This window comes from Pseudopipra pipra, chromosome 5, assembly GCF_036250125.1.
Source record: "Pseudopipra pipra isolate bDixPip1 chromosome 5, bDixPip1.hap1, whole genome shotgun sequence".
Taxonomy (NCBI): Eukaryota; Metazoa; Chordata; class Aves; order Passeriformes; family Pipridae; genus Pseudopipra; species Pseudopipra pipra.
This window is the reverse complement of record NC_087553.1, coordinates 4188645-4212675: the sequence shown is the minus strand read 5'-3', so window position 1 is coordinate 4212675 and position 24031 is coordinate 4188645. Positions and strand designations below refer to the sequence as shown.

The following is a 24031-nucleotide window of genomic DNA, read 5'->3' as shown; positions in this document are numbered from 1 at the left end:
GAGGTGGTCCCCAAAGGAGTATTTCCAGCAGAGTCTGGAAAAGCAAACATGTTGCTTGGGCAGGTGAACTAGACCTGAAATCCTGATGTGCTACAAGTTAAGCAGGTGCTTAGGAACTTGGCTGCAGTGGAGCTGCATAGGCCAGAGGAATTCCCAATCTCTCTATCCCAGCACAAGGGACACACAAACCACCAAAATAGCCCAGATTGCCTTGGCTTTCATCTAAGGCATGTGAGACTGTTCTGCCATAAATATAGTTAGGGAACAAAGCTAAAGAAACACCAGGAAGGAAAACTCGCTTTAACCTTTGCATGCCCTGCCATTTGGGTTTTGTATTAGGCCACACTGCTGCTGACATTTGCCCCAACATAAGCAATTAAGAAAGTTTTTCACAGCATCTCTGGCAGAAGTCCTGAAAAAGAGTCTACTAAAAAACAAAGCAAAACAAAAATTCATGGTATAAACTGAATTTTCCCTCTTGTGAGTCACCTTATTGGTTTGACCCAGCTGGGAAGTAGCTCTTATTGGAGGCTGCCAGCTGGCTTTTGCTGAAATGCTATTCTTAAAATGCCAACGAACATTTCATCTTCCATAACAACACTTTGATTACATGAAGTAGATCCAAATCCTAAGGTGATTTTTGAATGACAGCACAAAGGCGGCTGCATTTTTGGCAAAGGCCTTGCTTTGTTATTTAGTTGTCAGAGTCAGAAGGGCCAAGAGAATTGAAACAGTCAAAATACCTGTAAGTTAAGATGGTGCAAATCTTAAAAAATGCTGCAGCATTGTTACTGAAGACCTTCAGCCTTCAAGAAGGAAGCCTGATTTTAAACACAATGTAAACCTTCACCTTCAACCAGTAAAATATACAGATCCTACAAGACATTTGGTTTAGTGCCTGATAAAAATGAGCAGAAAATGCAGCTTTTGCAAATACATTCACTTCAACATTATTAAAGATAGTCTGTTTTTTTCTGCTTTAGGATTTTCTGGCTCTGATAATCAGGTCCTGCTCAAATATGGGTGTCTGTGAAGGCAGAGTGTGAAGATCTGTGGTGGATTTCCCTCTGAGGGCGAAGGGCACATGGACAGTCTGGGGCTGCTGCTGCCCCCAGGCAAAACACTGACTTCCTCACAGTTTTAAGTGAAGAAGGACCAACAGTGCAAAGCAACCACAAACCTGCAACAGTCAATTAATGTCTGGGAATCAGGAGTGCCTGCAATTTGCAGAAATACTTGATGGGGGAGTAAAGAAGGCAGAAACAGGCTCTTCTCACTGGTGCCCAGTGACATGACAAGAGGCAATGGGCACACATTAAAACTCAGGAAATTCCACTTAAGACTTAAAAACGGGGAAGGAAAAAAAACTAAATAAAAAACCCCTATTTTTAAAAGTTTTGTTCCTGAAGACTGGCAAGCACTGAAAGGGCTGCCCTTTTGAGCTCTCCATCCTTGTAGCCACTCACAGCCTGCCTGGATCCTGTGTGGTGCAGCCTGCCCTGGGAATCCCTACTTTGGGCAGGGGAAGGGCTGGAGACCTCCAGTGGTGCCTTCCCACCTCACTATCAGTGTGTCCAGCGCAGGTCATGATCAAGCATTAAATACAGCATTAAATACTGAGGAGGCTGCTCAGGAAAAGCCTCCTGGAGGCTAAAAACACACAAAGGAACAGAGTGTTCCATAATCACAGGGCATCCCTGGCTTCTCATCTTCTGTCTAGGAAATACATGAGCTGGAGACAAGGAACTGCTAATTTACACTTGCATAATAAAGCCATGGCTCGTAGGCACCATCCTTGCACTACATCCAGGCACAATCACCCCTCACGTTTCCAAAAAAAGCACTCCTTGCTTTTCCTAAACAAAGGGTTTGTCCATGGTTGCCAAAAACCCTAGGACAGCTGTGCTGACGAGAACAGCAGTGGCAGACAGTGGTGCTAAAAGGATCCAAGAGATCTCCAGCATCTATTCCACTCTTACCTGGCTCTACTTCCAAGGAAAGATACTTGTCAGTCTGCACAGAGCTTCCTCCACTGCTTCTGCCAAAGGAGCTATGCTGCTGAGAGCAATTTTAAGATAAAACTTACTGAAGCAAGTCCCTGCAAACACACCAATCTCCAAAAACCATTCACAGAGCATCTGTCAGCAGCCTGACCGAGCCTACAGCTGAGAAACTTGGAGAGGTGAAATGAGAAAGAACAAAAAGCCCCCAAGCCGAACAGCTGGAGATGATACAACAAAAAATCCTATTTCTCCGGTTATTTGGTCCTAAAGTGGTCATTGAAAATCAGCCTGGAACAGCACATCCTGCTCTGGCCACCTTCCCAGCACAGTGCAGCCCATCCAGCAGTCAGGAAGTAAAATTGCTGTGATAGGAAAATAATGTTGGAAGAGTCCTTCCCTGGGAAAGGCATAGAATCATTTTGGGGCTTTGCACACCATTACCAGCACATGGATGGGCAGAGAGGAAATGGGACCTCGTACCCCAGCAGACCAAAGAACCAAACTGCAGAACACCAGAACAGACAACAGACTGCAGGAGGAAGAGGGTGGGAAGAGTGGGAGCAGGGGGAGCCAAAGAAACGCAACTCATAAATCAGTGCACTACAGGAAAGAGGACAATAATAATTAAACACCAGTGGTTATTCCTTGTGCCTACTGAGGGACATCAAGGCTGCCTGTGACTTCCCAAACTTTGAGAGGAGCCTCAGCTGGCCACTAACACAGCATGGCTTTCCCCATATGTATGTTCCATTCTTTCCTCTTTATGGCTTTGGTCTAATACACATAAAACATAAGAGAACACTCAAGACTTCGGGTTGTTTTTTTTTCTTGGCAGTGATTAAGGAAAACCACACAGGTAACATGAATGAAAATCCATCTTGGAGGAGTGCAGTGGAGCTCCTTAGGAAAATAAGGAATAGCTAATGATGACAAGCAGTTTAAATTTCCTTCAACCACAAAAGCAGGAAGGGAAAAAAAAAGGGGGGGGGAATCATGATTTTAAGACAGATGGATCTAAGACACGGCAGATGGATGAGATATCAAGGTGCACAGAGGAGACAGATGCATGAAATCCACCCCTGGCACAACGTCATCGACAACACACCTGAGAGGGAAGCACTGACAGTGCCCTCCCTGTCCGTCAAACTATTTCAAATAACTTCCTTGCTTTCCAAGAAAACAACACTTACCTTCCTGTGTGCACAACCAGTGCAAGATGGGGGGGGGGGGGGGGGGGGGTGTTTTTAGAGAGGCTGGTCCCCCTTGTAGAGCTCCCAGCTGAACACCTTGCTCATGCCGACAAGAACTGCTTTGTCAAGGCTATATTTACAACCCACTATGAAAAAAATAAAATAAACCACAAATGCAGCTCTCTCCACTCTCAGTTAGGATTAATCTTATCACTAGCTGGCATTTCTACAGCATCCCTGGCCAAAGAGAAGATGTAATTTGGTCTTACTTGTTTAACGTCCCTTCCTCTGGTTGGAAAGCACCAGCTGGTTGCTAGGGCTGTGCTGTTCACTTTTCAGTAGGTGGAGATTTTTTATTTTTATTTTTGAATGACATACAAACCCTCTGGCTACAGCGCTTGTGAAGACATTTTCCAAACAGCTCACAGAGAAAACAAAATGCTGCCCTGCAAATAAACACGAGGAAAGCCAGGGGAAAAAAACAAAAACAAAAAACAAGGGGCTTTGTGAATGGAACTGCAGTCTGTTGGATGCTGCCTGAATATGGATTTCAAAATCAGATATTTAATTAAGATGGCAGACTTCAAAAAGAAGAGGGGAAAAAAAAAGCACTTAAGCATTTTACATATGTAGGAAATGATAGTTTTCCCATCCAGAGGCTGCCTCTTCTCTAGATCAAACAACACACACAGAGGCATCAAGGGGCAACATCCTCAAGCCTATTTTTGTTGTTGTTTTGGGGGTGGTCTTATCCTGGATGTCCACCTGCAAAACGCACCAGCCTTTAAAACCCAGAGGTTCCCAGAGCTTGGGAGGATCAGCTGCCGGCAGGTCTGAAGGCCAAAGGACACACCGTGCCCTGGATGTGACCTCCCTGAGGAAGGGCAGGGGCTTCCCTTTTGTCCCACCCTCCTTCCTCTCTCTGTACATGGGCTGCAAATGCTCAGTGTTGGGAAATAAAGCATCAGCTCCAGGTTTTTGTTATGACATGATGCAGTAAGAGGGATGGTTTGAGTTTCCCAGCTCTCCCATTCACACGCAAAAGCTTCTTAAGCCAGGAAATTTTGATGTACAGAACTTAAAAATCTTGATTAGGGCTTGTTAGGGAGCGTTAAAAAAGGACCCCCAAGATCAGGCTATCACCCTCCACTCTACCATGAAAGTCAAACGAAAAAGCTAAGAAATTGCAGTCATCTTTCATGGGGAGGGTTATTCTGTTCTATAGCAAAAGTAAAACCCCAGATGCTGTCAAAATCCATGTCCTGCATTCTCAGTCCTACATCTACGAGATGACTGCAGGAGAGGTCTAAAGCAACTTCTGAATTCATCTTTCTTGCCTCACGACACTAAAACAATACACCCTTAGCAATTAATTTTTATAAAATAAAGTTCTACTTCATGAAGACAAATGTCATTTCAGACACATCTATTTGTCTTCTGGAAGGCAAGAAGAGAAACATAAACACAGAGAGGATTATTTGCAAAACACATTTCAATCAAAATTAAAAATTGTTTCAAATGAATTCAGTCTCAATCTCTGGCACAGTTTCTCATGGGATGTTTTGAAGATGCTCAACTACAGTGCCACCAGTCAGTAGCAGTTCAACACTTACTAATGAATATATTCAGATCATTTACACTAAGAGTCATTAACATTTCTTTTAATGTAAAACCAACTCCATTTCATTCCGTCCAGGCCTGAAAGAAGAAACTAAAAAAGAAAATGGATTCTTGTTGAACATATTGCATATCTTAATGACAATAACATAGAGAAATATCTGAGCATGAGGCAGTGAGAGGAAACTAGTTAGGGCCCAGATGAGCTTTTGGCCGAGTAATTTAGACACTGCCCCCCTTTCCAGAGGTGTGGAGCAGCTGCTCTCTGCTTGGTTCTTCCCAGCAGGTACCTGAGCTCTCAATCCAACAATGGCTTAACAGGCAGAGGCAGAAAGAGAGACCAGACACATCATCTGGCTGGTCCTTCCATGTCCAAGTGCTCCATTTTGGGAAGATGGCTACAAGGATCCCTGTCCCTGAAGCAGGAGCCCAGCAGTGCTGGGCTCAGCACCCTCCAAGAGCCCAACACTCAACCATGCAAAAAGGATAAACATTATTACAGATAAAACCAACCCAAATGTTGGCAAAGGCTCACTTTAAACTGATAATGTCTATTTATTTTTATATCCATAAATAATTTTCTTTTTGAATTTGCTGAGCAGTGACATCAAAGCAATACCATTCTCCTATGACGCAGGACTGCAAAAAGGGTAACAAATGTCCCTTTGTTCCCTAAGTCCAGATCCTTTCTTTGTTCCCTGAATTTCATTATTTCTTTATTACACAACAAACATTATTTATTTCCTTTAACTGATAAAAATGAATGGAAGCACACTGAGGATAGAAGCCCATCCCACAGCATGTAAGAAACGCCTTGAGATAAAAGTTACCAGGCCACAGAAACGACTTAAAAGTGTTTTGAGAGCATAAAGCACAGAAGCCCTTCCAAGATGTAACTGTTTATACCTGGGAAAAACTTATTTCAAATCACACAGCAATTTTTACTACCAACCAGCTTCGTGCATTCTGCACTTTGCCTTAAAATTTGTTAAACACATTAGTCGTAAATCAAAAGCTAAGCCTTGCCAAGACAAGCATCCTTCAGATACTCTGACTGAGAAGCATACACAGCAAACAGCTTATATAAACACCCAAAGTCTCTGAGTCAAGTTTTATGGCTTACTCGTCTCCCGTTACAAAGCAAACCCTTTATTTTGGTCTGCAGTACTGAAATCATTCTGCTTGCTTATCTCTGCCACCCTATTCTCCAGCAGCTCTTTTTTTTCTTCTTTTCGTGTTGCAATCGAAAGGAATTTTCAAAACTTGACAGGTTGTGTTGTTTTGTGATGCACAAGTGGGCTCTGTGATTGCTGGATGGCAGGGATGCAGCTCCTTCCCTGTACAGCAGCCCTGGAATGCCAATACCTGCCTCCAAACCCTCCTCAGACTCACTTTCACTCTTTTCTCACAAGCATTTCAAGGTCAAATGGAGACTTGCAAAAATAAAAAACCCCACAGATACACTTCATTCAGGTCATTCCTGTGTCAAGGTTAACTATTTCATAATCTTCAACTACTGACTCACCTTACAGAGTCTGAGAAACAATACATTATTTTCTCACCTTTTGTTTGGGTCCTCTTATTAGAAAAACAATTGAGATATTCATTCCTCACTCCAAGACTTCTCATGCAAGCAAGGAAATGCCTCACATTCCCCAGGCAACATGTTACTGACACACTGTCACCGCAAAGGCTACAGAACAAAAGAGGCACTGTTAGGTGAGAGTCCAAAAGGTAATTCTTAAAAATAGGTTAAGAACCACCAAATCCTGAGCACTGAACTACATTTAGACACAATTTCATAGCTTGTGCCACTTTCTTTTAATGGACTGGGTCCAAGGGTCAAATTCACAAACCTCCAGATTTGAAAGGTTTTAGATTTTGGGCCTTCAAGTCTACGAGTTTCCAGATCCACCCTCTCAGTGTTGTCACTGCACAAGGCAAAAGTAGAGAGCACTCACCAGTAAATAAAATACGTTCACCTTGAACAGTGTTTTAATAAAGGTCTGTAGAAAACAACAAAAAACCCAACACCGTGTAATTTTGCAGCATCAACTGTTACATGTAGAAAATCTGTGTATACATTGCATCCTCCCCCTTCTATCTGCCTCAGATTTTGCTGTCTTAAGATCTACCTTTCAGGAGTAATATGTAAAAGAAGAGTGTGGTATCTGAAGCACATGCTCTGCGTGTGAGGATACTTTCATTTTTCAAAGACTTGTGTTCTCTGAGAACTTGAAGTTGCCAGAACCACCGTTGCAACACCAATAATCCCCTGATATTCCATGATTTGCCAGCTCTCTCCTCTTGGCATTTTAAAAATTAGAAAGGGTAAAATTCAACATGGTTAAGGAATTTTTTTTCCCCTCATAATGGAATGGGACTGAATTTTAAAGAGAAAAAAATATGGAGGGAAGTGAGAAACAATAATTGTAGGCCCATTTTCCCTCTGGTTTTCTCTTGTTCTCCTCAAAAGCTGGTGGACCTTTTCATCTTCTCCCAAACTAAAGCCCTCTGCCAATAACTCCTGTTTGAGCTTTGCAAACAGCCTGTGTTTAGGGAATACAACTGGGAATCCAAGTCCCTGGGACTCTCCAGTCCCTTGGGCAAGCACAGCCCCGAGACTCATAACCAGGTGTCATGGTTTGAGATGGCCCCCCCAGGAGTCGGGGGCTCAGAGGTGATTGGGTGCCAGGGCAGTGTTCCCTGGAGAGCCAGTCACTGTCCATGTTGTTCGCTTCTGCTAAAAATCATATATACACAGCCACCAGAAGCTGTTGGCAGTCCTCTGTTGGTGTCTGCTGCGTGTGGGTGGAGAAGGCCAGGGGGTGGCTGGGCTCCTTCTTTCCCCCTCCGGGGGAGAGGGGAGCCCTGCGGCCCCCCAACTCTGCCTAGGACAGAGTTAGAGGCAGCATTTAGAGTGAGTGTTTGTGAGGGACACGACTCACAGCACCTGAGGTAAGAGGAGAGAGGTAGGCCTTGCAGCCAAGCCCTCTTCCCCCCCCCCTTTCTGCAGTTAAGCTGTGGAGGGGGGCCTTTTCTTTCCCTCCGCTGTAAAGTGGAGGAGAGGCTCAGCATTGGAGCAGAGCCAAGTGGACGGGCTGGTAATGAAACAGCTCGGCGCTCGGGAGAAGAATCTCGGGCGAAACTGGAGACGGGCTAAGAGGCTCGGGAGTTGCCCTGCCGAGTTTGACTGGGGGCAGCCAAAAACTGACTTAGAGGAATGAAGATTCCAAATGCCTACTATGATAAGCTACACTACAGCAACAGCAAACCGAGGTATGAGACTGAGAGAGATCATACAGCAGAAATGACACACAGGACCGAGGAGAAAGGACTCAAAGCTACCTTCTTGGACTTCGTGAGGAGAAAGACTTTGGCAAACAGCTGAAGGTTGGGGGGGGGGGGGGGGAGTGTTCAGGGGCCCCGAACACTCCCACGAGAGAGAGAGAGAGACTGTGTTACATATCAGCCTTGGAAGGCTTCTCCTGGACTAAAGTTAAAGGGAGGGGCTTAAAAGGACTGATAGAAATGTAATATATATATATATATAGTTGCCTTTAGTTTGTATAGTATTTATTTGTGTAAATAAATGCATATACTTCCCCCTTCCCCTATAGAAGCCTCTGGCCTGAAAGTTTTCTCTTTGGTGTTGGGATAAATTGTGGGTGGGGGGAAGCCTGGAAATTGGATTCTGGATTTCTAATGTGGCTCAAACTGCCACACCAGGGATTTCAGTAACACTGGAGCAAGCAAAGATTTTTTTAAGTCTCTTTTTTTCCAGCCAGGGGACAGAGCGCTGTCGATTTTGGCTTGCTTTTTCAACACCCAACTTCCAGTGACGAGAGACAAAGGTCAAAAGCCACGTGCTATCAACTTGAGGAACCAAAAAGATGTCTTCTCCATCCCATCTCAACCTGTTTTTCTTTTTGTCAGACTCATACCTCCTCACCACCTCGCAGAAAGATGTTTTCATGCCTTGGTGCCCTTTGCCCTCCAGCAGCACCCAAGGTTAAAAAACTCAGTGGAGCAGAGGCTGAGCTGTGCCTGGGGCTCAGAGGAGCTCACAAGACAAGGATATTAGTGCCAGGGGAATAGAAACAACCCTGGGGTGGACTGGAGGGTTCCATGGATAAGGATAATATGACCATGGCTGATACTGAAGGGTATCCACCACATGTTTAAGCCAGTCAGGTTTACAGACTCTCCAATTTTACCCCATAAACTCTCTAAAAACTTGATATCTTCCAGAGAAGTAATTCCACTGAGATATTAGTTTTTGTTCAGAAAGAAAAGCACATGGTTGCTGAAGGAAGTTTTGGGATCTACAAATGTCCTGAAAGTTTGAACACAGAAAGGTCCTTTTTTGACATGAAACATAGTAAGGCATGGAAGGGAAGCAAGGCATGGGAAAGCAGGATCACCTCACTTGGGGGTTTTTTAAGTCTGCAACAGAGGAAAAAAAAAGATCTCAGGCTGCTTAACTGTGTCGCTCCCCTCAACCTACAGATCTAATTAAACTTTCAAAAACAATAAAAGTAATTTAATAATATTTTAATTGAAAGATGCTTTTATGACATAAAAAGACCAAAAGTAACCTCACTGTTGTTTCACAGTTGCACTGGGAAAAAGTGGTTCTTGTGTAACTTTATAGTTTTCTAACTTTCCAAAGTCCCACAGTAACAGATGATGGCAAGGGTAGAACAATATATGCAGGATTAAAAGCTCTGCCTAGCCCATTATTTATACATATCTAATTAGCCCCTCCTGCACACACACACCCCCTTGAGCACTAGGAACTGCTGATATAATTCCTGCAATTAAAACCTTTGATGCCAGAATCCTTCTTTGCCAAAAGGAAAAACAACAACCCCCCTCTTCCAGCACAGCTGGGCATGCTTGTACAGGAGTGGACGCCCAACCCTAAAAAAGGCTCAGATTCAAGAGCTGAACTCTCCCAAAGTTCAAGATATTTATTAGAACTTGTAATGCAGCACCAAGGACCACTGTGGACTCAACTCCAGGAGAGTGACTGATGCCAAGCAGAAGTTTGGGCAGTTTAACACACTGTGGGTTTGTTCAGCCACATCCAGGGATTTCTGCTGCTCATGGGATAACGGTAAGGAACAAGTCTCCCTCTGTAGCAGACTTTTGCTTTGGAGACTTACAGTGTCAGGGACACTGGCAGGGCAGAGAGAAGGTGAAGTATCACTTGCCTGCCATGGTGCGAAGCTAAAACTAGCACGGAACAGTTCAATGAATGCCAACACTCATCCTGGTTTGGATGAATTAAAAACCCTCAGTATTTCCATATAAATCTTCCTCTGAACATATAATCTCAAGATAAAACTTCAAAAACCTCAAGGGATCAGATATACTTAAAACAGTTATATTTCTTTGAAGTACTTTCCCTTTGTATTTCAACCACACTTCAAAGTTTTCCTGCTTACACACAAACCAAATGAGATGTCTGATGCTAAAAGAAGCAGACATTTAAAGTGTTTCACACTTTCCCAACCTTTGGGGGGCAGGGGGGCAAGACTCAGTGTTGTAGAAAGGTATATGTTAACTATACACCCATTTTCACTGTATCAGCTGGCCAAGGAGGAGTTCTTCATGTACCAAAGGTCAAACAGAAACAGGGCATCAGCCGAAAAAGGAAGGTCCTAGAACTTGTCCTCTACTACCATGCCAAAAAACCCCCACCAAAAAAAAACCAAAACAAACCCCTAAACACTCCACCCCAAATAACAGAGTTAAACAGAAATAATTAAACAAATCATTACATTTTCTAATCACCACCAGCTTCCTTCAAGCCACATGAACATCTGGGGTCAAATCCTTCATGGTATATATGGAGACCTGGAGATAAGTTTTACTTGTTCTCAAGCCCTAAAGAACTTTTAAAAATGTTGATTCTTGGTTCACATATAAGAGAGCTATAAAAATAACTATTTTAAAACCTATTGCCCCTGTATTTCCCTTTTTGGGGCTGTATTACAGACCATCACTGGAGGGACTGTTTCTGGGGGGTTATATTTATCTCTCAATGACTACAGATTTTGTTTCCCTGGCTAAAGTTGGGAAGGGATCCTCCCTCAGAGGAGGATCTTACTCTGATGCACATGAAAAAGCACTGAGACAAGTCTAGTCTGGGCTTGCAGAAGACACTGGTGATGCCAAGGCCTCAACCACGATGATCCTGCTGTTTAAAATGGGAAAAGTAAATCCCAAAATGGCTCAAATGTTTACTTTACATATACAACAGAACTACAGCTTCAGCCCTGTTTAGGAAAAGAAACATTCCTTATTGCAGCATGTAAATCATCACACATATGCACACATAGCACAGCTCCTCTGGGGGACAGCTCACCATTTATTTAGCACTATATGGAAACAGCCTGCAGCAGAGGTGTTTGAAGAGCTATGTGAGGCTGCCACTTCAGTCCCTGGACAGAAATGGGGACAGCTCTGGATCACAAATGCACTGAATTGCTCATAGAAAAACCCACTGCTGCACCCACCACTCCAGCAGGGCTGCAAAAACCCTACAAGCCAGCACCCTCCTTACAGTACGAAACTGCCACTTAGGTAGGTGGATTCAGCCACTCCAAGGATTTGCTGGTAGGATATAGCTACCACTGGTATTTTACTTCAGAGAAGTTCAGGTCTTGCTGATAAACTCTTGGTTTTTTTCCAAATCAATTACTATCACAGAATCACAGAATGGATTGGGTTGGAAGGGACATTAAAGATCATCTCATTCCAACTCCCTGCCATGGGCAGGGACACCTTCCACTAGCCCAGGTTGCTCAGAGCCCCATCTAACCTGGCCTTGGACACTTCCAGGGATGGGGCAGCCACAGCTTCTCTGGGCAACCTGTGCCAGGGCCTCCCCACCCTCCCAGGGAAGAATTTCCTCCCAATATCCAATCTAAACCTACTGACTGTCAGTTTGAAGCCATTCCCCCTTGTCCTGTCACTCTAGAGCCCTGGAAATAGTCTCTCTCCATTTTCCTTTTGGGCTCCCTTCAGATCCTGGAAGGCCACAATTAGGTCACCCCAAAGCCTTCTCTTCTCCAGGCTGAACAATCCCAACTCTCTCAGCCTTTCCTCACAGGAAAGGTGCTCCATTCCTTTGATCATCTTGGCAGCCTCCCCTGGACTAGCCAGACTACAAGGAAGCTCCAAGTGCTTAAATGCTACAAAACTAGGACTTCTCTGAGACAAACTTTGAAGATCAGACACTCCAACTGTGTGCTCAAGTTGGCACAATTGGGTGTTCCTGTAATTCCCCCCACACTTCACACAATCACGGAATATTCTGAGTTGGAAGGGACCCACAAAGCTCATTGGGTCCAACTCCTCTATTTCATTAACCACAGTTTCCCCCCATTGGAAAATGCATTACCTCAAAAAGTTACTGAAGGTTAGAAATTTAAAACAAGGGTTTCTTTCTACTTGTCTGAGTGTAGGATTTATTGCAATACAATCTGAGTGGAAAATACAGGTGGGTAATATTAAACTTGTTGCCTTAAAATACAAGTTTAATAGAAGTGTCAAAGTAGTGCTTTCTAAAATGAAACAGCAACATGCTCTACACAACTAATCCTGCTGTTAGAGACCTTACCCAACAGATTATCTTTTGATCTCCCAACTTTTCTTACTCTGTTTTTTAAGCTAAAGTAAAGAATCTTTGCAGAAGCCCAACTCCTTGATGTTGTGAGGTGAGAGAAAAAGAAAATAACCAGAATAATTTCAACTCTACTAAAGAAAATTTAAAAAGCATGGTCTACGTGGTAGATCCTTGGGAAAGCCACTGTTTCCTCTTTTTTCATCAATTTTGGTACATTTTTGGACAAAAGTCCATCTGGCCATAAATATAACAATGTATAACAGTAATCATGAACCCAGTTTATCTAAATTCTGATTCAACATCCAACATTAAAACAAAAGGTTGCACAAGTACATTTAGAAAAAAGGAGGGGAAAAAATGCCAGGAATATATCTCTACGTGGTAACAAGCACATCTCTGGCAGTGGAGGTATCAGAGTTATGCAGTTAGCTTTTGGGGATTTGCTTTTTGCCCTTTATTCAAACTTCTGACAGTTCCAAATGTCTCAAGGATCATAAATGCATTCAGGCCTCTCCTAATATTTTAATGAAATATCAGTTCCTGCTCCTGCACTCGACTTGCAGGCGAAATCTGCTGTTTTAAGGGGATAATCTTAAGCAGCTTTCTGAGAAATGTCAAGAATACTAAATTGCCATTTCTGTGCTCTGGTTTGGGGTTTTTTGTTTTTTGTTTTTTTTTTTTCCTCTCCTCTCTCTTAATATTCTATTTAAATTATCTTTAAAAAGAAAGTGGAGCTCTACTCAAGATGAAGTAATGTGATATGCTGTATTTTACAAGATGCAAGATCTGAAGCAGTACTGTCAGCTGATTAAATACTTCCAAACAGCAGGGGTTTAATTCCCTCTGCTGCATTATTGTGTCTCAGTATCAATGAGCTGATGTTGTCACACTCTTGACCTTTCTGTGACCATTTCAAAGCTTCTGCAGACCTACTTTTACGTTACTCAGGCAAAAGTTGCTTATGATTTATGAAAATGTCTTTGTTTAAGGAAAAGAAACTTTAACTGCTGTTTCTACCCTAAAATACCAACCCTGTCCTCTGTCCTGGAGAGCACTCCCGGTTTTGGCCACCCTCTTCCAACTCAGCACTCTGGAGAACAGTCCCCAAATCCTGCATCCTGTGTTGATGCCACTGTGGCAATGGTGTGACTTTGGAAAGATACCACCGGCATTTGGGGCTTCTTTGCAGAGGTTGACTTTGTCTATGTTCCCTTGTGGTTTATAATCAGGTAGGACTACAGTGCTTATGCTGCCTACACTGCCTACCTCTCCTGGTACTCCAGCAGTGTGGTCCAAGGCAGGAAATTTCCATCTTAGGTGGGGTCAACAATTCTGGACCTCTACACAGCAGTCTGCCAACTCCATGCTGTGAGAGAGACACTATTTTCCTAATTCCAGCTGCCAAACTCGAGAACTCAATGAAGACAGACATAAAGGTGAAATAATCTGGGCATTAAATCAAAAGAGACAGTTTAGCTAAACCAGTCCCCCTGAAGGGCTTAGGTTAAAAGCTGCTCACCTGAGCTGGGACTCCTTTTCCTCTGGAGCCTTCAGGGCTGTTTGAATGGGTTAGCAGAGCATGTGTTCAACTACCTGTGTGAAATTCTCATCTGTGGAAACGTCTCACTCGGGGGAACTTTGCACCAGGAGGGAAAAAGACAGTGCTCCATGTGGAGATAGCATCCAGGTTTCTCTAGGAGCAGTGTGGAGCTGCACTTAAACCGTGCGCAGTGCAGGTGGATATTCAACTTGTGACTGAGCAACTGTTATCAATAACCAATGCTACACCCCCCTGCAGATTTCAAACAACTGAACTGCAAATCCTTTACAACTGGGGGAGAGGAGAATCCGGTGTTTGTTCTCACCACACTAGAATATAATGGTGCTGTTCTGAAGTCAGAAAATACCAAGTAACAACAAAAACGGAAAAACACATTCAGCCTGCGTGTCAGAACACACATGGCACCCCAAGACAAGGACGTCTCTGGTATCTCTGCATCAGCAGCCTGTTCCTTGGAAGTTTCTTGTCCAAGAACTGTAACCCAGCCTGGTACTCCTTTGCTTGCAAGATCTGACAAGCTCCCAAGATGCCGGCGTGGCTGCAGGCCAGCAGCTCTGTGCTCCAAAGAGCCCCATGCAAATATCTGATGAGGGGAACATGACCACACACATCTCCTCTCCTGCTGTAATGCCAGCAAGGCTCTAAACTCACTCTGGATAACACAGGAGATCGGAACTCAGCTGTATGTCAGCGCTCCATGGCGCAGATCAGGGCTGTCACAACACACTGTAAATTATACACAGCACACACTCTTAATAACACAACCCTCAGAAGTGCCTGCATGTTTTGTGGCAGCAGGAATTAACAGATGTTGACAACTGATCAGATAGCAGAGGCATTCAGGGAGACAGACGCAGGCCATAACTGCTGTTTGCTGCGTACCTACACAGCTCCTTGCTGTCACAACTGACTGCACTCACAGTCCTTCTGATGCAACAATGTCGAGGGGCTTCTCTTCCCCATCCTCCCAACAGGCAGCTACTCCAGCAGCTCAAAGCAGAGCTGTCCTTGCCTTTAGTGACAGGGGATTATCACTGGCTGACAACAACCCATGGAATAGGGAAGCACACCTTAATATCACACCAAGAAACTGCCTGGCACCAGACATCTGACCTAGAGGAGCGCTTGCTGGAGCCACCCAGGGCACACAATACCACAGCTGCAAATTAGGTCCCTACAGGAAATTCTAAGACAGGTTATAAAGGAGCAGGAACACACAGGTGAAGGCAAGGCTGGCTACTCTAAATATTCACAGGATGCAACCACACACCCTGTTGATAAAACAAATATGAGAAGAGAAGGTCTCATGGAGACCTCAGAGCACCTTCCAGTATTTGAAGGGGCCTACAAGGAAGATGGAGAGGGACTGTTCATCAGGAACTGTGGTGACAGGACAAGGGGCAATGACTTCAAATTGACAGAGAGCAGGTTTAGATTGGATATTAGGGAGAAATTCTTCCCTGGGAGGGTGGGGAGGCCCTGGTACAGGTTGCCCAGAGAAGCTGCGGCTGCCCCACCCCCGGAAGTGTGCAAGGCCAGGTTGGATGGGGCTCTGAGCAACCTGGGCTGGTGGAAGGTGTCCCTGCCCATGGCAGGGGGTTAGAATGAGATGATCTTTAATGTCCCTTCCAACCCAAACCATTCTATAATTCTATAAATTCCATTAGTGTCCAAATCCGCAAGGGAAGAATAAACACTATCCCATTGTTGTACCAAGAAGGACAGGGTGGGAAAGGGAAAACAGAAACGGGAAAAGGAGCAATTGTGGAAATCTGTGCTGAGGTCTTGGACCAAAAGCAACCAAATCCACGAAGAGGCTCCTGTGAGCACTTGTAAAATGGGAGTTTGCTCCATTGCCAGACTATTCTGGGGCTGAAACACTGACAGACAACAATGCTTTTCCCCAGAAAGAGGTGTGGCATCTCCCACCTCTCAGATTTTCACCTCCTGCTGGGAGCTGGGAACAGATGCAAAGGGAACCAGAGTTGCCCTCAGCTCGGTTTTGGTTTTCCCAGCAACCTGATGGGGTACTCCACCCTATTTCCTGCCCCCACATGGACAGAGAGGGCTGTTTGCTGCCCAGATGGCAGAACCAGGACGCTACTTCACCACTGCCCTCACCTGGAGTCCCTCAGGCACCGCAACAGCCAGGGCACACCAAGCCTTGGGTCACTCGGCATCCAGTCAAGGGGGCACAGCAGCCAAAAAACCCCTGGCACTGGGCCCTGGGAGTGCAGCCAGCAATGGTTGCCCAGGTCCACAGCAGAGCCAAACTCTCCAAATATTCTGAACAGCTCCTTATCAGCAAAGCAGCTTTACACCAGCTCAGCGTTTCACAGTGTTTATAATGTGGTCCCCTTAAATTGGATTGACAGCTGAGCAGAGCCACAGCCTGAAACAGAGACAGTCTCTCCGTCGGCACAGGAGCTTTGCAGCAAGACCCACCCAGCCTGAGATCAGAAAGTTGTTGTACAAGCCCACATTTGATGTCAAGCATGCTTTTTTAATGCCACTGAAACCAATGATACTGGGAACATGTTTAGCACTGACATAAGTGACCAAAACAGGACCTCAAAACACAGATCCTGCCAGGTTTGTGTGACCTGTGGGTGCTTTCAGTAGTATCAGCCCTCTGTGTAAGGTCCACAGTGAAACACCAGCTCTCCTCACCTTGACTGACGTCGGACTATCAGCAGCCAGACATTTCTGCCACAGACAGAACATGAGCAACTCTCCACAAACATCCTGATCCTTGTGGCTACAACCTTCCCTCCTTCTCCACTTAGAGGTAGTACCAGAACCCACTCCAGTGGCAGTGGGGGTGTAGGGGTGTGTTTGGGCCCGGGGAAACACTGAAGTTCCAAAACTCACATCAAGTCTGCAACGAAGACATGTTCTCTTCCAATATGGGTCTTGCTGCAGATCACTCTGGTTCAGTGTCGCACCATCATCATGGTGACACCAACATCAACAGGACAAGCTGGGGAAAGCCTCCACCGAAGCAACTGGGAGTTTGGGACAAAGTTCACCCACCTGCCCAGCACACAAACAGCACCTCAGCTAGAAGTTAACAGCCTTTGCCACCCATGGTGAGGGGCAAAACAAACACTGGCCACTCAGTCACCAGCCTGCAGGGAGAGGCTGCAGTATTAGCATCGTTAGTTTATCACGCACTGACTAATATTAGCTACTGATGCTTTTATGACTATTAATTTCATTGCTGTTATTTAAGAACAGTTGCTAAGAAAAGGAACCTCCTCCAGGTGTGGGACTGTTGGCTTGGTTAAGCAAGGAAGCTGTTTCAGACTTCCAAGCTCTTGGATGATGCCCACCTGCCACAGCAAGAATGATTCTGCTCCCAAAATGCACATCTTGGCCTTGGCAGTGCTGCTCACTGGAGATCTCAAGAGGAACAACTTCATCTCCCTCAAACCAGGGGATGGGGCAGGGGGGATAAGCTGAAATTCCCACTGCTTTCTCTACCTCCAATTGGTGTGCGCTGATCTACTCAGGGTGAGGAAAGAAGGGTGTTTCCCAACTACCCCCTCATTACACACCTCAGTACAGGTATTCCAGAGGAGAATCAGGCAGTCATTGTGCTATCCCCTAAGGAAACAGATGGAATTCTCTGGCCTTACCATTACACTAAAAACTACATTGGATTTGCTCTCCCCTCATAAGGTAAGGCTATTTCCTATTTTCTTACAGTAACTCAGATTTGTCTGTGTCCTATTTTTTGTTTCTAAATTGAGAATATTGCTCATTATCAGATTATATGGCATTTATTCTGAAGAGCAAGAGCTACTGATACAGCTAAAAATTCAATATAAACACCCTGTGGATGTAAGCCATGACATTTATATACCGGATTAATAAGCACTAAGAGGAATTTCCGATGTAGGGCACATGACCCTCCCTTCATTTCAAAGGCAATTATTTTAATACCATGATTTCCAAGTGTGACATGTCCTTGAAAACACTGGTAGACAGACGATTTTAGCAAAAAAGCTTCCAAATCCTGAAGGGACAATTGCAGGTGCATCTCTGGTTTTGAGATAAGAGAACATCTAGAGTGTATGGGCTTGGCCAGCAGATAAGTAGATAAACATCAATTTAATGCAATATGGATCTGAGCCTCCCTGGGACAAACAGGAAAGCTTGGGGAGATTGGACACAGAGCTCCTTGCCTTTCACACCTTGTCACCTAACTACTTGGTATTTTCCAGATACATCAGTCTGGAAGCTACTGCCTTGTGAAGTTCAGAGGGCCAGCTTGCAGCTTTAATCACGCAGGAGAACCCAGCCAGGCTCCCTGGTTATCACTTGTCAAACTTGGTCAGGGTCATCTCAGCCTCTCAAAAACAGGAGAAAAGGGTAACCTGCCAATTTGAAGTGAGGAGAGCTGAAAAAACAACAGCTGGTTTTCCACTCAAGACTGTAGAAGTTCTCAGCAATGACAGTGGTAAAAAAACAAAGCCCTGTCCAAGTCCCTCTGGGTAAGAGCCATCCACTCACCTGGGCTATCACCTGCCAGCCCAGGGATGCCCCAGCTGGTCCCACGTACCTGCTGCCATCCTGCCCAACACACCTTCCTCCTGAACGTGCTGATTTTGCCTGGGATAGAGTTAATTTCCTTCAGAGAAGCTGGTATGGGCTACTACAGTTTGGATTGGTGCTGGAACCAGCATTGATAACACAGGGATGTTTCAGTTCTTGCTGAGCAGGGCTCACACAGTGTCAAAGCTGGTTCTGTTCCTCACCCCAACCCACCAGCAAGGGGGCTGAGGATGCACAGGGAGTTGGGAGGGGACACAGCCAGGACAAGCTGACCCTAACTGGCCAAAGGGACATTCCATACCATATGGCATCACAATCAGTATATAAAGTGTGGAGGGGGGGGGAAGAGGGAAGGGGAGACATTTGGAGTGATGGTGTTTGCCTTCCTGAGTTAGCGTTATATATCATGGAGCCCGGCTTTCCTGGCTGAACACCTGCCTGCCCATGGGAAGTGGGGAATGAATTCCTTGTTTTGCTTTACCTATCAAACTGCCTTAATCTCAATTCACAAGTTTTTCCACTTTTTTTCCCACTTTTACTGTTCTGATTCTCTCCCTGATCCCACTGGTGAGGGCGTGGGGCCGAGGTGTGAGCTGGGCTTAAACCACGGCACTGAAACATCAGCTGAGGTGGCTTCCCTTAAATGTCCACACATACAGCTTAAATCTGCAATCAAAGATCACCCCCTGTCCTGCTGATCCTAGCCTTTCCCAAACCCACACTGAATCCCAGAGTCATGTTACTATAAACATACTACACCAAGTAAAACTATAAAAGAGGAGGCAACAAGAAGCCCGGCTACCACACCAGGTTTACACCTGAGGGTGTGGGGATATAGAAGCTGGGCAGGCAGGTTTAACAAGGAAGGTGCAAATTTAAGATCTTCAAACAGAAAAATACTTAGGTTATTTCAGAATGCAATTTCTTAGTCACACCAATAAAACCGGGAGAGTAACAATCAAGTTCACCATGGAGAACCACACCGGCTCAAGTACCATCCCAGTACCTGCCCCTGATCACCTTCTGGCTGCCACTTGCCACTTTTTCCCTCCTTCCTTTCATGCTGATGTCCCCTCTCTCACCACCCTTTTCCCTCTCCTGAGACTTCCCTACTCTTGAGTGCCCATGGAGTTTGTGATTTGTGATCAACCTGCAACACATAACAGCTCCTCCCTTCTCTTTGCTGCTTGCAAACAGTTATGAGGAAGCATGAAAAAACATTAATCCCAAACAACCCTGCCCTCTATTCTCGTGCTTGGCACAACTGCAGCCACAAAAAGGTGATGGCAGAAAAAGTCCTCTTTAATCTTGGGACTGCTGTGTCGGATTTGGGTCGATGGTGCTCCAAGGAATATCCAACTCAAGGCTCTGCTGAGCAATTCTTCCCACAGCTGAGAATTTCCCTGAGTTTTGATGAGGAGGAAAATGAGAAGGAAGAGGTATGCAAGTAGTCAGGTAGCTCCCTCCTTCTCTTAATTTCAAATACCTAAGTAACAACACCTAGAGATACTAAAGCATCTCAGCAAAATTCCTTGGTCAGGGCATCAGCAATTACAAAACACAAAATTAACAAAATAAACACAATAGAACAGCCTGAGGGGAACATGCAGCTCCCCATATGCTGAGCTGCTGACATTTCTTGTAAGCAGCTGAAATCAAAGTCTAGTGAGAGAAGCTGTTAGATGACAAAGGAGAGACACAAAGACCCCACCACAAGCATTGATTCCCTGCAAAGTCCTTCATATCACTGCTGCAAGGTCCAGGTCCCAACTCAGCCTTGAGGGCCTCCCAAGCCCAGCGACAGAAAAACATCCAGATTCATGAAAAGCCACACTCAGATCCTTAAAAAGTCAGCTCACAAGTAACAAAGGACAAATATCAGATACATAAGAGATGCAAGGAAAATGAAAATAAAAATACTGGCTGCGGTACCTTGGTGCTGCTGTCCATTGTTGAAGGTCTCATCTAAGGCACCAGGATATCTGTCCCACCCATCAAAAACTAAATATAATCTTGGAGCTAAATCTTGAGCCCCTAAAAAAGGCTCTGCAAAATTTTGCATCCCCTAAAAAGAGCACGTGGCTGGAGACAGCTGCTTTCTCCACCGCCTTCACCAGCAGGGCATGCCCAGAATAAAGTTGTGTTATAAGCCATGCAAGGCTTTTGCCTGAAAGTTTATCAAACAAGGCATCTGAAACCAGTCAGAAGGTGGCCAGGGAACCTCTGAGAGCCTGCAGAGAAGCAGCCAGGAGATTTTCTAAAGAAAGATGAAGAAATTCTCCTTGTGATTTCCATGCTCCTCTGCACCAAGCACATTACTTGTTCTCCCCAAGAGGACTAAACTGTCTTAACATTGCCCAGTGCTCCAAAGCACCTTTATAAAAAGCTAGAATTCCTGAAAATAAAGAAGTTTTAACTAACTTTGAACAAGTAGCCAACAAAACTGTTACCATGACTTCCTTTGTAACACACAATTCCAGTTTACTGTTCACTGCCTCCAGCACTCACCTTTTCTATGCAGCATCAACATGTTTGGGGGTCTTGTCAGCTAATTAAGCAGATGTAAAATCAAGTCTAGTGCAGTTGTATCAAATTATTTCTGCAAATGACACAATTCCAGACACCACTCTGAGCCAACAACTTCCACTACAGCCCATGAGGGGGAAAAAAAAAAAAAATCTTAGTGTAGCATGTGGTGGATGAGACAAGAGGGATTAGTTTCTATACCTAAACACAGTTCCCACTTTGGGATGACTCACTTTTCCCATCTTAGTCTCAGACGGAAAACAAGACAGAGAAACAGTATTTCCAAATACACCAGAAAAGGTTTTCCCAGCTTCTGGTCTGAGAGGAAAGAGGAGGGAAGGAGCAGAGAGATCCCCTGGACAGCAGTGAGCAACATACCCAACCCCACTTACGCTTTATAAACTTCAGACAATTCCTCCAACCACACACCGAGAAGTGACATCAGTAAGTCAGAAAACTTATTTAGAAAAAAAATCACCAAAACCCAACAACAATAAACACAAATAAATAGCTAACAAGGTTAGGAAAGACCATTACAGATAAAAAGCTCTCCCTTTCCTTTTGTGTTGACCTGAATCAAACTTCCTTTTGCTCTAGTACAAATTAGAGAGCTGGGAACTTAAATTGATTTTGTTTCTCTTTTCCTGGCCTAAGCTCACTTGACTTCTTGTTCACTTTCCCTATCTGTAAAACAGGGGAAATAATAATGAGAAACTACCACACAGTGTTATAGAAATTATTCAATTCATAGCTGTATAGTTCTTTGAAGATGCAATGTGCCAAGTATTATTACTAGATGAAGAAATGATATATTTTCTCCCCCAAGCTATAGAGAGGAAGAAAAAAAGCCATGCAAACAGCAAACTGTGTTCCTAATGAGATGCTACACTCAAAAAGTGGGACATCTTTAAACAGATTGGACAACCTCCTTATTATTCCCAATACATAAACCTCACAGGATTACAAATGCAAGCAAAGAAACTTATCATTTGACAAGCTTCCTGCAGACAAAAGAAGCTTGTCTAAATAAACAGGGAAAATGTACATTTTCATTCTTGAAGAGAGGAAAAAGGATTTTTTAAAGAAGTAAGGGAAGAAATTAAATCAGATTTGCAAGCTTTGTGTGAGGGATGAATTTCTGTTTTCTGAATATAAAGCAGTTGCCAGGACTGGGAAAGTCAATAAAATCAGGAGAATCGGATGGGAGGGACACAGGGAAAGGCAGTGTGTGACAGAGAGGTCACATGCAAGATAAACAGGGCAGCAGGGTAACTATTTACAGATAAACACATAAATCTCTGCAGGCAGGGGAGATGTGTGTTAGAGAGCCCCCATCAGCACTGTGGGTGAGCAGAACCTTAACTACATGTTAAGCTACATTAACATCACCCAGAACCACAACACAGAATATGTGAAGAGCAAAAGTACAATAATATTCTGTTTTCTTGCAAACAGCAATATTTCCTCTGGAAAGAAAGGGACGGAAAAGACACCGGAGAAATCCCCAGCACTGCCTGCCCGGGGACCCCACCGTGCCCCAACCACCTCGCACCAACATGCAGAGCAGCCACAGGCTCTGGGGAAGTGTTTGGAATTAGTGCTATTTTGGGCACATTTTAGTTTAGCACAACTATTAAAAGGCCAGGAAAAGCCATGTGTGAGCTGGGCCCTGCAGGACAAGCCATCAGGTGCTAATAAATGCAATACACAGAAGCAGCCTTGTGCTTCTTTCCCTCCTGTATTCAACATGACCTTGAGGGGAGGGAAAAAACCCAACAAAGCCTAATTTTTGCCTTTTGCACACAGGCACTGTAAAAGGGTAGACTGGAGTTCAGGCTGTTATTTCAGTGCTGCATGTGATGCTCTGCCTCAGCTTTGGACACCACAACTCAAAGCATTCCCAAGAGCTGGTAGAGCAAGGTAAAGACATATCTGAAAACCTGCGTGGATTTTGCTAGGAAAGAGCAGGAAGTATGACTGGATCTGGCTACATAGACTCAGCCAGGTTCCTATGTCTTCACGGCACCACACTAAAGCAGCTGTCTCTGCTAAGGCTTATTTTTAAAGCCTCATTTAGCCTTTCTGGATTATTTATACATGCTGCCTTCCTGTGGGCCATGGCTGAACTGTCAGTATCATGGTTAACGTGGTAGGGAACAATGGGATAGAGAATCTGACTCCAACACCATTCCAAATCCCAGTACTGGAGCTACAGGAACAGAAAACAGAGCACTCAGCACCTGTTCCTACAGCCTAGGATGGACTTGGACACACACTCCCTTCCCAAGAGCAACAGCACAAGTGACAAGGAAAACAAGGTAGATTTAGGTCCCAGAATTTCTGCTGCTCCCAGGAAAAGGGACTCAGCACAGCATCTGGAGAGCAAAGAGGGAGAGACTTCCAGCAAAGGCACGGTCATGCCAGCAGATTGGAAGTCTCCAAACACACATCCAGCAGGACGTGGCTGCCAGCCAACTTTTAATGATGTTTTTACAGCCACGATGGACTCGAATCCAGCTGAAGTGTAATCCCACCAACTCTGATAAGCAGTAATAAAACTGGAGAAATGTGACCAAGAGGGGGGACAATGGGTGATAACTACTCCTGCAGCCCCGATTAAAAACTCAGGGAATTAAAGCATTTGGCAGTGGAGTTTAGGGCTCTTGACAAACAAGGAGCAATGTCCCTTTCTTTTCAGGTCTGGTGCAAGACCTTGGTCAGCTGTGAATCCCAGAGAGAGCTCACGCACAGTGATTTAGAGTGGGAAGGGTCGGAGATCCAAGAAGCAGCATTCCAGAGGTTATGGAGAGGGTAAGGGAGTAAAAGAAGGAAAATAAAATTTCAAATGACACACCAGTCCTCAGATATTGTGGGCCTGCAGCGAGGCCAGGGATGCAGGACAGCTCTAGGAAGCAGCAGTGACCCAGAGGGTGACACAGAA

General features: G+C 44.7%; 1 protein-coding gene and 1 long non-coding RNA gene across 20 annotated transcripts in view; both read right to left on the bottom strand.

Annotated features, from left to right (window-relative positions):
* Positions 1-24031, bottom strand: part of PPFIBP1 (PPFIA binding protein 1) — a 93776-nt gene that overhangs the window by 45194 nt on the left and 24551 nt on the right. For 12 of the 19 annotated variants that reach the window (XM_064654197.1, XM_064654205.1, XM_064654202.1 and 9 more), the window contains exon 1: positions 3194-3451. The exons of 3 other annotated variants lie outside the window; for them this stretch is intronic. The gene's annotated coding sequence lies outside the window, so the exon portion shown is untranslated. Of the gene's footprint in view, positions 1-3193; positions 3453-6372; positions 6504-24031 lie in introns of those variants that run through there. 4 more of the 19 variants (XM_064654203.1, XM_064654208.1, XM_064654212.1 and 1 more) reach the window with 2 other exon arrangements.
* LOC135414008 (uncharacterized) overlaps positions 1-24031 on the bottom strand; it is a 220626-nt gene that overhangs the window by 174901 nt on the left and 21694 nt on the right. The window lies entirely within an intron of this gene.